This window comes from Perca fluviatilis, chromosome 21 (assembly GCF_010015445.1).
Source record: "Perca fluviatilis chromosome 21, GENO_Pfluv_1.0, whole genome shotgun sequence".
In the NCBI taxonomy this organism is placed as follows: Eukaryota; Metazoa; Chordata; class Actinopteri; order Perciformes; family Percidae; genus Perca; species Perca fluviatilis.
Genome location: NC_053132.1, coordinates 765,212 through 772,139, shown reverse-complemented (window position 1 = coordinate 772,139; position 6,928 = coordinate 765,212). Strand labels below are relative to the sequence as shown.

Below are 6,928 nucleotides of genomic sequence, written 5' to 3'. Positions count from 1 at the left end.
ACAGCCACACACACACACAAACACGCACGCTTTTGCACGCACAGACACACACACACAGACACTACACACACACACAGACACACATATACACCACACGCGACACAGACACAAAATATACGCAACACACACACACACAAACACACACACACACACAGACACACACACACACACACACACAAACACACTCACACAGACACACAGACACACAGTCCTCTTAACTACCAGATGTTCTTTCGTTTGGTACACGGAGAACCAAGCGCTGTCTAATCAACATGTCATCGTGCGTTGCCACGCCGATGCTGATGACCCTCACAACGACACAGACGACACGTAGCGCTGCCAAACGGCGCCAGGCTTTATCTCGGAACAGTTTGATTTAACCAAACACTCCGATGCATCGTTGCTGTCGGGTTGGTACCGTATCGTACAGAGAGTTATGCACAACAGAACGAGGCTGCAGAGCCTTGGTTCTAACAGGTAGGCTCAGTCCTAACAGAGGAGTCCTGAGCCTCGGGCCTTTGGTCCTCCGCTAAATGCTCTAGTTTGGATCATCTCTTCCTGAGCCTCGGGCCTTTGGTCCTCCGCTAAATGCTCTAGTTTGGATCATCTCTTCCTGGAGCCTCGGGCCTTTGGTCCTCCACTAAATGCTCTAGTTTGGATCATCTCTTCCTGAGCCTCGGGCCTTTGGTCCTCCGCTAAATGCTCTAGTTTGGATCAACTCTTCCTGAGCCTCGGGCCTTTGGTCCTCCGCTAAATGCTCTAGTTTGGATCAACTCTTCCTGAGCCTCGGGCCTTTGGTCCTCCGCTAAATGCTCTAGTTTGGATCATCTCTTCCTGAGCCTCGGGCCTTTGGTCCTCCGCTAAATGCTCTAGTTTGGATCAACTCTTCCTGAGCCTCGGGCCTTTGGTCCTCCGCTAAATGCTCTAGTTTGGATCATCTCTTCCTGAGCCTCGGGCCTTTGGTCCTCCGCTAAATGCTCTAGTTTGGATCATCTCTTCCTGAGCCTCGGGCCTTTGGTCCTCCACTAAATGCTCTAGTTTGGATCATCTCTTCCTGAGCCTCGGGCCTTTGGTCCTCCACTAAATGCTCTAGTTTGGATCATCTCTTCCTGAGCCTCGGGCCTTTGGTCCTCCACTAAATGCTCTAGTTTGGATCATCTCTTCCTGGAGCCTCGGGCCTTTGGTCCTCCACTAAATGCTCTAGTTTGGATCATCTCTTCCTGAAGCCTCGGGCCTTTGGTCCTCCACTAAATGCTCTAGTTTGGATCAACTCTTCCTGGAGCCTCGGGCCTTTGGTCCTCCACTAAATGCTCTAGTTTGGATCATCTCTTCCTGAGCCTCGGGCCTTTGGTCCTCCACTAAATGCTCTAGTTTGGATCATCTCTTCCTGAGCCTCGGGCCTTTGGTCCTCCACTAAATGCTCTAGTTTGGATCATCTCTTCCTGAGCCTCGGGCCTTTGGTCCTCCGCTAAATGCTCTAGTTTGGATCATCTCTTCCTGAGCCTCGGGCCTTTGGTCCTCCACTAAATGCTCTAGTTTGGATCATCTCTTCCTGAAGCCTCGGGCCTTTGGTCCTCCGCTAAATGCTCTAGTTTGGATCATCTCTTCCTGGAGCCTCAGGCCTTTGGTCCTCCACTAAATGCTCTAGTTTGGATCATCTCTTCCTGAGCCTCGGGCCTTTGGTCCTCCACTAAATGCTCTAGTTTGGATCATCTCTTCCTGGAGCCTCGGGCCTTTGGTCCTCCACTAAATGCTCTAGTTCGGATCAACTCTTCCTGAGCCTCGGGCCTTTGGTCCTCCACTAAATGCTCTAGTTTGGATCAACTCTTCCTGAGCCTCGGGCCTTTGGTCCTCCTAAATGCTCTAGTTTGGATCATCTCTTCCTGAGCCTCGGGCCTTTGGTCCTCCACTAAATGCTCTAGTTTGGATCATCTCTTCCTGAGCCTCGGGCCTTTGGTCCTCCGCTAAATGCTCTAGTTTGGATCATCTCTTCCTGAGCCTCGGGCCTTTGGTCCTCCACTAAATGCTCTAGTTTGGATCATCTCTTCCTGAAGCCTCGGGCCTTTGGTCCTCCGCTAAATGCTCTAGTTTGGATCATCTCTTCCTGGAGCCTCGGGCCTTTGGTCCTCCACTAAATGCTCTAGTTTGGATCATCTCTTCCTGAGCCTCGGGCCTTTGGTCCTCCACTAAATGCTCTAGTTTGGATCATCTCTTCCTGGAGCCTCGGGCCTTTGGTCCTCCACTAAATGCTCTAGTTTGGATCAACTCTTCCTGAGCCTCGGGCCTTTGGTCCTCCACTAAATGCTCTAGTTTGGATCAACTCTTCCTGAGCCTCGGGCCTTTGGTCCTCCGCTAAATGCTCTAGTTTGGATCATCTCTTCCTGAGCCTCGGGCCTTTGGTCCTCCGCTAAATGCTCTAGTTTGGATCAACTCTTCCTGAAGCCTCGGGCCTTTGGTCCTCCACTAAATGCTCTAGTTTGGATCATCTCTTCCTGAAGCCTCGGGCCTTTGGTCCTCCACTAAATGCTCTAGTTTGGATCATCTCTTCCTGAAGCCTCGGCAGATGTGAGCCGACATGTCTGAGCTGGTTATCGGAGGAGATGAGATCACTAACAGCTGACCGTGGTTATCTGCTCAGTGGGTCACACAGCCTAGGAACAGGACTGGTTGTTTTCATAGCTCGTCCTGTTCATGTTCCTGTCAACACACACACACACACACACACACACACACACAGACACAGACACACACACACACACACACACACACACACACACACACACACACACACACACACACACACACACACACACACACACACACACACAGACAGACAGACTCACAGACACACACACACACACACACACACACACACACAGACAGACACACACACAGACACACACACAGACACACAGACACACACAGACAGACAGACACACACACACACACACACACACACAGACACACACACAGACACACACAGACAGACAGACTCACAGACACACACACACACACACACACACACACACACAGACACACACAGACACACAGACACACACACACACACACACACACACAAACAGACACACACACAGACACACACACACACACACACAGACAGACACACACACACACACAGACAGACACACACACAGACAGACAGACAGACAAACAGACACACAGATAGACAGACACACAAAGACATACACACACAGGCACAGACACACAGACAGACAAACAGACAGACAGACACAGACACACACACACAGGCACAGACAGACAGACAGACACTCACAGACAGACACACACACAGGCACAGACACACAGACAGACAGACACACACACACACAGACACACAGACACACAGACACACACACACATTTCTGCTGTCTCTTCAGCCGCAGAAATAAAGTTCTTCATTCATTAAAAACAGAACTGGATTTCTGCAAAAGTACAACAAAAAGTACTTTTAAGCATCTAAAGTAAAAGAACGTGTTTTATGAGTTTGTCGTTCAGTCGGAGTCGAAGGAAACAGTTTTAATAATCGATAAATACTTTGAGTCATTTTAAAAGCTGAATATGTTATCATTTTAGTGTAGTAAATAATCAACAGACAGCCCTGGTTTCAGTTAGGACAGTTTCCACAAACTCAATGAACTGATTCACCTCCAACTGGCTGTGTGTGTGTGTGTGTGTGTGTGTGTGTGTGTGTGTGTGTGTGTGTGTGTGTGTGTGTGTGTGTGTGTGTGTGTGTGTGTGTGTGTGTGTTGAAGGTCTCACCATGAGACTCTGACACCTGATCAAACAGAGAGGCGACACGTTCCTGCAGAAACATCATGCATAAAGTACACAGAGACTAACTTTAATCTGGAAATACAGTATCTCACAAAAGTGAATACACCCCTCACATTTTAGTAAATATTTCATTATGTCTTTTAATATTAATATTTTAATTGCAAAGGCCAAGGGAACATTATCAGGATGCATAGTATCCTGGATCCATGAAATAACTGGCCTTTAAAAATAAACATCTGCCTGCCTCTATGGGAATTTAACATAGGGGTGGACTGACTTTAGTGTCCAGTGGTTTAGACATTAATGGCTGTGTGTTGAGTTATTTTGAGGGGACAGCACATTTACACTGTTATACAAGCTGGACACTTAATACTTTACATTTACACTGTTATACAAGCTATGAAGTTAATACTTTACTTTGGAGCAAAGTGTCATTTCTTCAGTGTTGTCCCATTAAAAGATATAAAGAAATGTTTACTAAAATGTGAGGGATGTACTCACTTTTGTGAGCTACTGTGTATCCTAACTATTTGTCTTAAAACTTCAGTCAGTTAACATCATCAACACACACACACGCAGACACACACAGACACACACACACACAGACACACACACACACACACACACACACACACACACACACACTATCTGTTAATGTTTCTCCCAGTTGATTCCCAGTGAAACCAGTTTGGACTGTGCTCAGTCTTACACAACAGAGATGTGTCACTGTTACACACACACACACACACACACACATACACACACACGCACACACAGACAGACACACACGCACATACAGACACACACACACAGACACACAGTCACACGTACACACACAAACACACACACACGCACACACACATACAGAGACAGAATTGCACACATACACACACAGACAGACACACAGACACACAGACACACAAACGCACACACACACATGCACACACACAGATTGTTCTGTTTGACCAATAATCGATCACTAATCCCTGATTGGTCACTTCCTGTGTGCAGGTGCATCTCCATCTTCTTCGTGGAGTTCCAGGCGTATTTCGGAGCCGACTACTCAGCGACCGCGTGGATCCACAGCCTGGTGGACTGCACCACCATGCTCTGTGGTCAGTATACCGGACACACACTGGGGGGGGCTCTGTGGTCAGTACACGGGACACACACTGGCGAGTGGGGGGGTCTGGACACACACTGGGGGGGTCTGGACCAGTTCAGACCCTTTCAGAGCGCTGCAGGAAAGGTTGCAGCAGTCTCAGCTCGAAGCCAAAGGGAGCGAGACAAAATAGCATCAGAAGCTTTAAAGAATCCTGTTAAAAAGCCTCAGAAAAGGGCTTGAAAGAATGTGTAATTTGATGTCAAAGTGTGCTGTAAAGTAGATCACTCTGCCTGGGACAGCTGCTATACGTCAGCTGTTTAATAGGAGTTTGTTTTATATTCATTATTTAATGTTAAATGATCTCAAGCGGTAAAAAAAGCCTGAAAATCTGAAGTTAGAATGGACGTACAGAGAGTGGTTTCCATGGAGATGATACACCGTCTCGTCTCATTGGTGGAAACTGGCAGCCAGAGACTCACAAGGAGCCAATCAGTGGTCTGAAGGGGACTTTAGATGGAGATAGTTTTTGTTTTAAAATGCTGCTTAACAATTTAAAATGGAAACGTAGTGTAAAGCTCTGGTGGACTGTTAATGTGTGTTGTATTATGATGTTGATGTGTTTATGATGATGTTTTATGATGATGATGATGTTTTTGTGTGTGTGTATTGTGATGTTATTATGTGTTTGATGATATTGATATTATTGATGATGATTATGTGTGTGTGTTTGTTATTGATGATTATTATTGTGTGTGTTTGTGTGTGTTGTGTTGTGACATGTGTTGATTTTTTGTTGAGTTGTGTTATGTGTTGTGTGTTGTTGTGTTATTATTATTGTGTTGTGTTTTTGTGTGTTTTTGTTGTGTGTGTTTTGTTATGTGTATTTGTGTGTGTGTTGTGTGTTTTTGTTTTTGTGTGTGTGTGTGTGTGTGTGTGTGTGTTTTTGTGTGTGTGTGTTTGTGTTTTGTGTGTTTTCTGTGTGTTTGTGTGTATGTGTTTGATGTTGTGTGTGTGTGTGTGTGTGTTTGTGTGTGTGTGTGTGTGTGTGTATGTGTGTGTGTGTGTGTGTGTGTATTGTGTCTGTGTTTTTATTATTTTTTTTATTTTTTTTTTTTTTTTTGTGTGTTTTTTTGTGTGTGTGTGTGTGTGTTGTGTTTTGTGTTTTGTGTTTTGTGTTTTGTGTGTGTGTGTTTTGTGTTTTGTTGTTGTGTGTGTGTTGTCTGGCATGGTTGAGCCCTTCGTGGGTGTAGCGTTTGATGGTGGGCTCCTCTCCTCCCTGTCTCCCTCCCTGGCTCCTTCACTCCAGCTGGAGGTCCTCACCTCACACGGAGTTGGAGTACACACACACACACACACACACACACACACACACACCTACACTACACACACCACACGACACACACACACACACCACACACACACACACAGACACACACACACACACACACACAATACAGGCCCACACACACACACACACACACACACACACACACACAGCCACACACACACACACACCACACCCACACACACATACATATACACACAGACCACACACACACACACACTCATATACACAAATACACAGACACACACACACACACACACACAGACACAGACACAGACACACATATACACACAGAGAAACACACACACACACACGGGATTTACACACACACACACACATCCTGGGGCTCCACTCCTGGGGCTGGGCTCCACCACACCTTTTCCTGGTTTCGTCCTGGGCTCCACCTGGTTTCCTGGTTCCACCTGGTTTCCTGGGCTTCCTCCTCAGGCCATCCATTGTTTCCTCCAGGGTATTTCTGTTCGGTTTCTGGGGTTATCCATTTCCTTCCTCATTCCTGGGGTTCCTGGGTTCCTGGGGTTTCCTGGGGTCCTGGGGTCCACACTGGGGTTTCTGGGGTTTCTGGGGTTTCTGGATTACATGGTTGGCCTGGGCCTGGCCATTTGTCTTCCTTCCATGGTCCTTCGGTGATTCCGTTCGGCCATGGGTCCGCGTTAATCTGGGTC

General features: G+C 47.0%; 1 long non-coding RNA gene across 1 annotated transcript in view; it reads left to right on the top strand.

Annotated features, from left to right (window-relative positions):
• The window catches only part of LOC120551439, a 7,521-nt gene extending 2,633 nt beyond the window's left edge, over nucleotides 1–4,888 (top strand). The window contains exon 3 of the long non-coding RNA XR_005637876.1: nucleotides 4,807–4,888. This is a non-coding gene — a long non-coding RNA (uncharacterized LOC120551439). The remainder of the gene's footprint in view (nucleotides 1–4,806) is intronic.
• The last annotated feature ends 2,040 nt before the right edge of the window (nucleotides 4,889–6,928 follow it).